The sequence below is a fragment of the Symphalangus syndactylus genome, chromosome 2 (assembly GCF_028878055.3).
Source record: "Symphalangus syndactylus isolate Jambi chromosome 2, NHGRI_mSymSyn1-v2.1_pri, whole genome shotgun sequence".
NCBI classification, from domain to species: Eukaryota; Metazoa; Chordata; class Mammalia; order Primates; family Hylobatidae; genus Symphalangus; species Symphalangus syndactylus.
The window spans coordinates 40,776,760-40,785,878 of NC_072424.2; the positions used below are offsets into that span (position 1 = coordinate 40,776,760).

The 9,119-nt window shown below is 53.1% G+C and overlaps 1 long non-coding RNA gene across 1 annotated transcript; it reads left to right on the forward strand.

Annotated features, from left to right (window-relative positions):
• The first annotated feature begins 2,263 nt into the window (after positions 1-2,263).
• LOC129468004 (uncharacterized) lies at positions 2,264-3,487 on the forward strand. Its single transcript, XR_008652523.2, has 2 exons — positions 2,264-2,372; positions 3,332-3,487. It is a non-coding gene; the product is annotated as an uncharacterized lncRNA (long non-coding RNA).
• Positions 3,488-9,119: the final 5,632 nt, after the last annotated feature.

The window sequence follows — 9,119 nt, forward strand, 5'->3', positions numbered from 1 at the left end:
TCCCTAGCAGGGTCTTTCCCATCTTCAGGTCTCAGCTTCAATGCCATCTGCTCAGAGGCCCCTCTTGACCACCCCACTTCAGCAGGACCCCTTATTACTCTCCTTCCCTGGACTCTGCCATTTGCTCTCCTTGTGCCTCAACTGTCCATATGCATCAGCTGCTTTGCTTGCTTACTGTCTTTCCCATGCACTGGAACATATGTCTCCTGAGGGCAGGGAATGCATGCCTCTATTTACCATGGCATCCCCACTGCCCAGCTCTAGGTCTGGCATATGGCAGGTCTTTGACAAATGTTTGTTAAATAAACGAACAGCTGAACTAGAGTAGTGAAAGAAGGCTGAGATGAGAGACATGTAGACAGACTCAGACCCATGTCCCTGCTCAGAGAGGGGTCTATCCATACCCTCCGTGCCCAGGAGAGCAATTGGTAAGCCCCTTCTGCCTTCAGACTAGCGTCTGGGCAGCCCTGGATGCCCAGGAAGGGAGGAGGTAAGACCCTCCAGATGGCATTGTTACTGGCAGCTTGGGCAACCCCTGCCCAGTGGGGATGTTCCCTCCCTCCATCTGCTCCTAATGAGATCTTTCCTGAGTGCAGCATTGGGCTCTTGGCAACCACTGTTCCAGAGGGTACCCTGCAATTGGAGGGTGTTTAGAGATGAAATATCTGAAACAATGCAGGAACAAGGGAAATGGAATAATTATAACAGATGAAAAGACCCACACTCTGGGCTCTGCCAAGTTAAGCAAAATAGGATAATTGCATACAAGGCTCCAAGGGGTGTGGAGGCCTTTGAGGGAGGGGAAGTATTGGGGATAACATGAGAGGGTATAATTATGCAAAATGGTATGAGATGAATCCCTGGGAATTTTAGGCCTAGTGGCAGGAACCATTTTCTCCCAGCGAAAGCTCTGAGGTTGGACAGCAGTTTCCTAACGGAAGGAGTGGAGTTCCACCCTGATGGCATTTAAGCCAATGTTAAGCCAAGCCTGGAGACTCTACGAGTACACTGGCCTTATTCTAGAAAGCTGGGATCAGGTGTTAGGGGCAGGGGTGATCTGATGGCAGGGTGGTGCAATGGTCATTTGCACAGCCTTTCTGGTCAGCAAGAGCTGGATTCCAGTCCCAGCTGGCAGCCTTCTAGCTGTGTGTGACCTTGGGCACATAGCTCAACATCCCAGGGCCTCAATTTCTGCATCTATGAAATGGTGACAATACTACCTGTGCTATAAGGCTATCGGGATGATTAAATGTGATAACGTATAAGCTCGTGTCACAGTCCGGGTTTACAGGAAGAAGGCATTAAGTGTCAGCTACAAAATCTGCGTGGAGCCACTCACTGGATTTTGCTAGGATCTCTGGTCCACGATAGAAGGAGGATACAGGCAGATCCCTGGAATCCCAAGGCTTTGAATGGCTCTGAGGTCTAACTTCCTGCAGGAGCTGCTTGGGAGGTGCAGGTGATAGCAGGCCCCAGCTCAGACATCATAGCTCCTAACAATGTGAGATTTCTGAGAACTGGAAACCCTCAGCAGGAGAGGCTGGTTAGGCAGGTGCCACATCTTCCTTTCCTTTATTTTCTAGGCAGGGGAAACCAACCAAACTCCAGCCTTTTACTGGCACTGTGGGCACAAGGCCATATGGCCTCAGGACCCTACTGGAGAGATGAGTGTTTTTTTGTAAGCATCTGCGCCAGAACAGGTTTACAGAAGGACCTGATGTCTAGTTTGCAAATGCCTGTTAAGAATATTTCAGAGATGAATGGACTCACTTCCCACAAACTGAAGGAAGATGAGAGTCTGGCCAGGTGGGAGGAAGCCAGGCCAGCCAAGCCTCAGCAGCAGAGAAGCTCCTCCCCGTGAGTGCTCTGGTCGGGACACAGGTGATTCCTGGCTCCCTGTCTTGTAGCCTCTGAAACTGACTTGGCTCCCAAATGTCTTAGAATGACAGCAGGAAAGGGGCATTCCCTTCAGCTGACAATGAAAACATAAGAAACCATGTGATAAAAGCAGCATAAACAAAGTGCTATATGGGGCACAAAGCAACAGTGCACAGTCCTTCCTTTTCTGCACAAAGCTTCTAGGGGGGTGTGGGGCCTGGGAGGGGTGGGACCTGGGAGGGGTGGGACACGGGAGGTGTGGGATCCGGGAGGTGTGGGATCCGGGAGGTGTGGGACCTGGGAGGGGTGGGACCTGGGAGGGGTGGGACCTGGGAGGTGTGAGAAGGCTATTTTGACCAGCAGAGTTGGGAGGAGAGCAGTCCAGACTACAGAAAAAGCACGGACAGAGGCGTGGAGAGGAGGCAGTCAGCGAGTTCTTGTAACCGGCCCATTTGGAATTAGAGACCATCCTGATCCTCACCAATCCCCGCGCTGTGAGTTGCTCCCTGTGACTTTCTACCTGATCCGGTATGGGGATGTGGGTCAAGATATGGAGGCAGGAAATGAAAGTGGGGTTCCCTGTGGGGTCCCCAGCACACTGTTCAGGCTGGTGGGGTGCAGTGGAGAGAGCACTGGATGGGGAGTCAGGAAATCCAGGTTTGAACCCTAGCTCAGTCCTTTACAAGCTGTGTCACCTGTGACAGGTAACAGGCCCTCTCTGGACCTCAGGCTCTCCATCATTGACAGAGGCAGGTGGGCCTCATGACCCTCAGGGCTCTCCCAGGCCTGACACCCTGAGATTTGCAAATTCTCCTGCGTTCCAGCTGTTCATGTGTGTCTGGGTTTCTGTCCCTCATTTGAGTCCCTTTACAAACAAGAGAGCAGGAAATCAGGATCCTCCAGAGGTCTGTGAAATTGAAGTCACCAAGTGTCAGAGGATCTACCGAACAAAGCAGGCAGAGACTTCCCTATGGCTCCAGGGTGGCCAGCTTCATCAGCCCTGACTGCCCAGACAGAAAGAGCAAGGTGGGAGAAACAGGTTCTGCATGGAGAGCCACAGCCAGAGAGATGCTGGATCCCAGCAGGAGGAGCCTTCGCCCATGCCCAGGGCAGGTTCCAGGGGACCAGCTGGCTCCTGCATTGCTTCAGATAGCCCTGGGATAGCTAGGTACCACTGATGGCTCAGCACTCGGCAGAGAGAAGACCTGACCCACATCCTGGTGCAGCAGGAAACCACTCCCATTTGTTGACCCTTACTCTGCGCCAGGCCCCAAGCCAAGGGCCTCATATCCGTCATTTCACTTAGTCCCCCCAGCCATCCTGGGAGGAGTGGTACCTCTGCTACACCCATTCTACAGATGGGCAAGGAACTTGCCCAAGAGGACACATCCAAGTAGGAAAGTCAGGATTCCAACTCCAGCCTATCTGATACCTGATCTTGTCCTCTTTCCAGGGAGTCTCCACTCCTCTAGTGGGAATCCAGAGACTGGAGCCCAGCCTATTCCAAAATCCCACCACTGCCAGCCTGCACTTCCATTTGCCACTCCTCTGAATGAAAGCATTGCTGTCTCCTGAAGGTCCCAGAGGGACACAATAAATGGAGAAGGTATCGGACTGTCAGTCACTCCAACAGGCCAGGCAATAAGCAAAGGGGACATGGGCCAACAAGATTTGACAGGGGATGAGGCTGGGACTATTGGGAGGGAAGGGGGTCTGAGAGACACCTGCAGGTGCTCCAGGAGGCGTGCCTAAAGAAAGCGGAGCTTGGTGCAGCAGAGTGACTGAGTGACTGCGGTACCTTACTCCAACACTTGGGTGCAGCCCAGTGATCTAGAAAGAACAGCGTCCTGGGGCAGAAATGCACAAGGCCAGAGAGCCTTTAGAGAGAAGGCACCTCTCTGGCAGAAGGAGTTTCGGCTGGCTAGGGAAGACTGCAGCTGGGGCCCTGCTCCCAGGATCTAAATCAGGCCACCCAGGCTCCGGGGCCCCCAGGCACTGGACTGCTTTGGGAACTGGGGAAATTCCTCCGGAATGAGATGGCACACAGGCTGCCAGCCGTCCTCCCGCGATGCTCACTGAGCTTCTGGCAGGGAGGGAGCCCAGAGCCAGCAGAGGGGCTGCATTTTGAAATCAGCGGGGTGCCTGCGGGTGGGAGAGGCTGTCAGCAGGAATCCTGCAGCTCCTGGGCTCCTGTGGAAGAGACGGGAGGGATGCAGGAAACGACTTTCCGAAGAAGCACAGCAAGCTTAGAGGACCCTGGTCATGTCCCAGCCACACCAGCAGGGGGGGGTTGGCCCAACCTATCCTCCAGAGATCATATAAAAAATAATAACGTATTACTGAGCACCAATTCTGAGCTAGACGCTGGAGATACCATGGGGCAAAAGACAGGCAAAAGGCCCTGCTCTCCTTATGTTCTAACGGGAGTGACAAGCAATGCAACACAAATACATAATAAACCAGAAGGCGATCAACACTTAGAAGGGATATAGAGGAGGGAGAAAAGATGGGGAAGGGGGCGGGGTGCTGGCAAGGGCCAGGGGGCAGTTTGCAATTTTAGGCAGCACAACCAAAGACCTCACTAAAGAGGTGACATGGCCGCGCATGGTAGCTCACGCGTGTAATCCCAACATTTTGGGGGGACGAGGCAGGAGGATTGCTTGAGCCCAGGAGTTTGAAACCAGCCTAGGCAACATGGTGAGACCCTATGTCTACAAAAAATTTTAAAAGACTAGCTGGGCATGGTGGCGCATACCTGTGGTCCCAGCTACTCAAGAAGCCAACACGGGAGGATCGCTTGAGCCCAGAAGGTTGAGGCTGCAGTGAGCCATTACTGTACCATTGCACTCTAGCCTGGGTGACAGAACAGGACCTTGTCTGAAAAAAAAAAAAAAAGTGACATGCGATTGAAGACCTGAAGGAGGCTAGACAGGGCAAGCCATGTGGACACCTTCGGGGGAGCATTCCAGGTGCAGGAGCAGCAAGTGCAAAGGCCCTGAGGCAGAAGTACTCTGGCAAGTTCCAGGCATGGCGAAGAGACCAGCATCTACAGCAGAGTGACAGGAAGGGAGCAGCATGGGAACACAGGGAGTATGCTAAGGGGCAAATCAAGTCAGGCAGGGCCTGAAGACTGTCATAAGGATTGTGGCTTTTCCCTTGCATGAAAGGGGAGTCCCTGGAGGCTTGTAAGCAAAGGAAGGATATTATCTGCCATATGTCTTAACAGAACTACTCTTGCTACTGTGTTGAGAACAGATGAAAGAAAACTGGGAAGCCCGGTTATTATTACCACCATCACCATCACCATCACCAACTACAGCAGCAACAGCCAGTTACTGCCCCTGCACCAGGCTCACTGCCACCCACTTCACTGTTACTAGCTAGTTTACATCTCACGGCAACCTGTACAGACAGAGGGCCTTATTTCTCCCATTTTATAGCTGAGGAAACTGAGGCTTGGCCAAAGTCAGAAGGTCACACAGATACACCCTCTCCATAATCCAGCCCACTGCTCTGGCTCCTCTGCCCAGCCTCGTCTCCCACACCTCCCTTCTCACCTGCACCCAGCCTTCCACCCCAGGGAGCTACTCCCAGTTTCCCCAACTCCACGCATCCTTCCAGGCCTCTGATTTTTTTCATATGCTGTTCCAGCTGCCTAGAACTCTTTCTCCCATACCTAACTGCCACGTGAATTTCAACCCATCTTTTGAGAGACAACTCAAACTTTGCCCCTTTGGGGGACCCCTCCCTGATTGCCTCCAGCACAGCAGCTCATGGCCACCTCCCCAGAAATTCGAGGCATTGCAACTACCCCGCAGCCGGCCTCCCACATACCATGTGAGCGCATGGCCAGGGGCTGGAGCTCATCAACCTCAGTTTCCCCAACAATCAGTTTTGCAACCTGACAGGTCTCAGGCTCAACTCCTGCTGACACTCTGTTGGCCTAGGTGATTTTAAATTTCTCTGTTGCAATTAAATTCTGAATCACACTTTCCTTCATGCATGTCCATTTCTGTGCACATACCCCTGACCTTGAACAGATACACGCAGAGCCTTGGGCTGATGGGTGCCATTGAGCTTTAGAAGAATGATGCTTGTAACAGAGGAGGAGGTGCACGATGCAGAGGGAGCCCTGTGCATTTTAGAATCAGCCAGACCTGAGTTCAGGTCCCGTTCTGCCTCTCACTGGCTGTATGGCCATGAGCAAATCATTTAACATGGGCCTTCCTATCTTTGTCTATAAATGAGGCAAGTGATATCCACTCCCATGAGTTTTGTGAAATCTGGAAATTGCACAAATGCAATACCTGGCCCTGAATGTGCCCTCAAGATGTGGCATTAATGTCTCCTTGCCTGTCCCGTCCCTAACCCCAGGAGTATCCTGTACATTACACTTGTCCACCGTGCTCTCGGGAGGCCTCATGCGCCTCAGGGGCTGGTGTACTAAGCCAGAATCCCCCATTTCTGGCCCCAGTCCTCTCTGAGGCAGAGCCTATAGTTTCCTGGCAGTTTCTCCTGCCCTGGTCCCTGGAACCCTGCCCCTGGCCAGCCCCACTGCCTGGCAGGTCCACGCGCTCACTCCTTCCCGCCCAGCAACTGCCCTGCCTCCATTGCTACCAGGTCTTCCTGCCTGATTAGCCAGGACAGCCACACTTCCAGCAGACAGTGGGAAACAAGTAACTAAGGAGGGGAGACGCCACAGCAAGGAACAGGTCAGAACAACATTTGACGCCAGCCACTAGGCAAACACCCCAGATCCTGGTCACTCAAGGTATTGCAACATGCCAGGTCAGGGAGGATTTGAAGGTCCAACTCCCTCACTTTACAAGTGAGAGGCCCAGAGGGGGTAAGACACTAGCTCAAAGTCACACAGCGAGACAGGAGGAGGCTTTGGACTTGCCCCTGGCTGCACTCTTCCTACTGCACCAGGCTCCCCCTCATCAGGGGCCACGTTTGTTTTTTGTTTTTGTTTCCTTTTTCTCCAGATGGACTCTGGCTCTGTCGCACAGGCTGGAATGCAATGGCACAATCTCGGCTCACTGCAACCTCTGCCTCTTGGGTTCAAGCAATTCTCGTTCCTCAGCCACCCATGTAGCTGAGATTATGAGTGCGCCACCACGCCCTGCTAATTTTTGTATTTTTAGTAGAGAAGGTGTTTTGCCATGTTGGCCAGGCTGGTCTTGAACTCCTGGCCTCAAGCAATCCTCCGGCCTCGGCCTCCCAAAGTGTTGGGATTACAGGTGTGAGCCACCACACCCAGCCAGAGACTACTGTTGAACTGGACTGACCGCAGGAGCAGAGCAGCTTGTTGAGGGCCCTGTAGCTCTGTTTCCCTTGAAAGATATCAAAACCCTTTCAGCATCTTAATCCCCAAAGGCATGACACCTGACATCAGTCTCTTGAGTGGCCTGCAGGGAAGCCATTGTCCAGGTTGTGTGCAGCCACCAAATCCACTGACTAAGCTCTGAATCCGCAGTCTCCTGAGGTTGCTGTTTGTTCTCTGTCTATGGACTGCTACTACATCTGCAGCTGCACTGTGCTTGAAACCTCAACAGCGTATCTCAGGGGTGGGTAAGGGAGGCTGGGATAAATGGAGCCCCAGCCCTGGAGGCCTGACGTGGAGGTTGTGCAGCTCACCCCTGGGGAGTCCTATCCAGTGGGGGCTCAGGGGGCGACTCGGGGATCTGTACCATAAGCAAAATCCTCCAGGGATTCTGATGTGCTGCCATGTTGGGGACCACCAGACTAATCCAGCCCTTCCCTCGTGGAGTCCCCTCCTCCACACCCTCACAGAAGGCCACTCATCGGGGGACTGGGAGCTCATCACCTCACAGGTGGCAGTGCCCCAGCAGTGAGTACACAGGCTGTGCCATGCTGAAATCTGCGTCCAGAATCCTCGTCTGCCTTCTGTGGCTGATGAGTCAAATGTCTCTTCTTCCTCAGGAACAAAATCAGACCCTATTGCAGCCATGTCCCCAACCCCTGGCCTCCCAGATACTGTTCCTGCCCTGGAGGCTCCTGGGGTCCCCTTAGGCCTGACAAGGGAGAGACTCTCCTTGTCCAGGCTCCATTTATGGGTAACTGCTCCTCCTGCCCCACCCACACACGCCCATCTGCGCCAGACACTGCCGAGCACCAGGACACAGTGTCCTCCCCAGCCTGAGACCAGAGCAGGCCTGATCAGGAACACGCAGGACCCTGCCTTCTCTGCCCAGTGGCCTCTGGCTCCTGATGCCATCGTGTCTACTTGAGATATTTCCAAATAGAGAATACAGAAACAATGAGCCTTCCTCCCAAGAAACTGGGCTTGAAATCAGAACACCTGGGTCCTCCCAGGACCCCCATCACTTCCAGCTATGGGACCTTGAGAGAGTCCCAGGGCCCATCTAGTGAATGTGGCTGGTGAGGGAAATTCAGACAAGCATCAGAGCCCACCGTGCCCTTCCCTCTCAGTGTCAGGTGTTTTCTCCCTTTGCCTGAGCCATGGCCACACTCCCTTGCTAATCCTTCAGATGACTGACACGTATACAGCTGTTGCCCTGGCCTGAGACCCCAGTGTGGCCTGACCGGCATGGGCCCCTACCCAATACACTAACTAGCAGCAGATGAGCCTTATTAAAAAATATTTGAGGCCAGGCATGGTGGCTCACGCCTGTAATCCTAGCACTTTGGGAGGCCGAGGTGGGCACATCACTTGAGGTCAGGAATTTGAGACCAGCATGGCCAACATGGCAAAGCCCTATTTTTACTAAAAAAAAAAAAAAAAAAATACAAAAATTAGCCAAATGTGGTGGCGTGCGACTGTAATGCCAGCTACTTGGGAGGCTGAGGCAGGAGAATCACTTGAACCCAGGAGGCAGAGGTTGCAGTGAGCCGAGATCGTGCCACTGCACTCCAGCCTGGGCAACAGGGCAAGACTCTGTCTCAAGAAAAAAAGAAAAGAAAAAAGGCCAGGTGCAGTGGCTCTCACCTATAATCCCAGCACTTTGGGAGGCTGAGGAGGGAGAATTTCTTGAGGCCAGGAGTTTGAGACCAGCCTAGGCAACACAGGGAGACCACATCTCTACAAAAACTTTTAAAATTAGACGGCTGTAGTGGTGTGCATCTGTAGTCCCAGCTACTCGGGGGGCTGAGATGGAAGGATTGCTTGAGCCTGGGAGGTTGAGGCTGCAGCAAGCCAAGATCGCCCCACTGCACTCCAGCCTTGGCAACAGAGCAAGACCATCTCTAAAAAAAAAAAA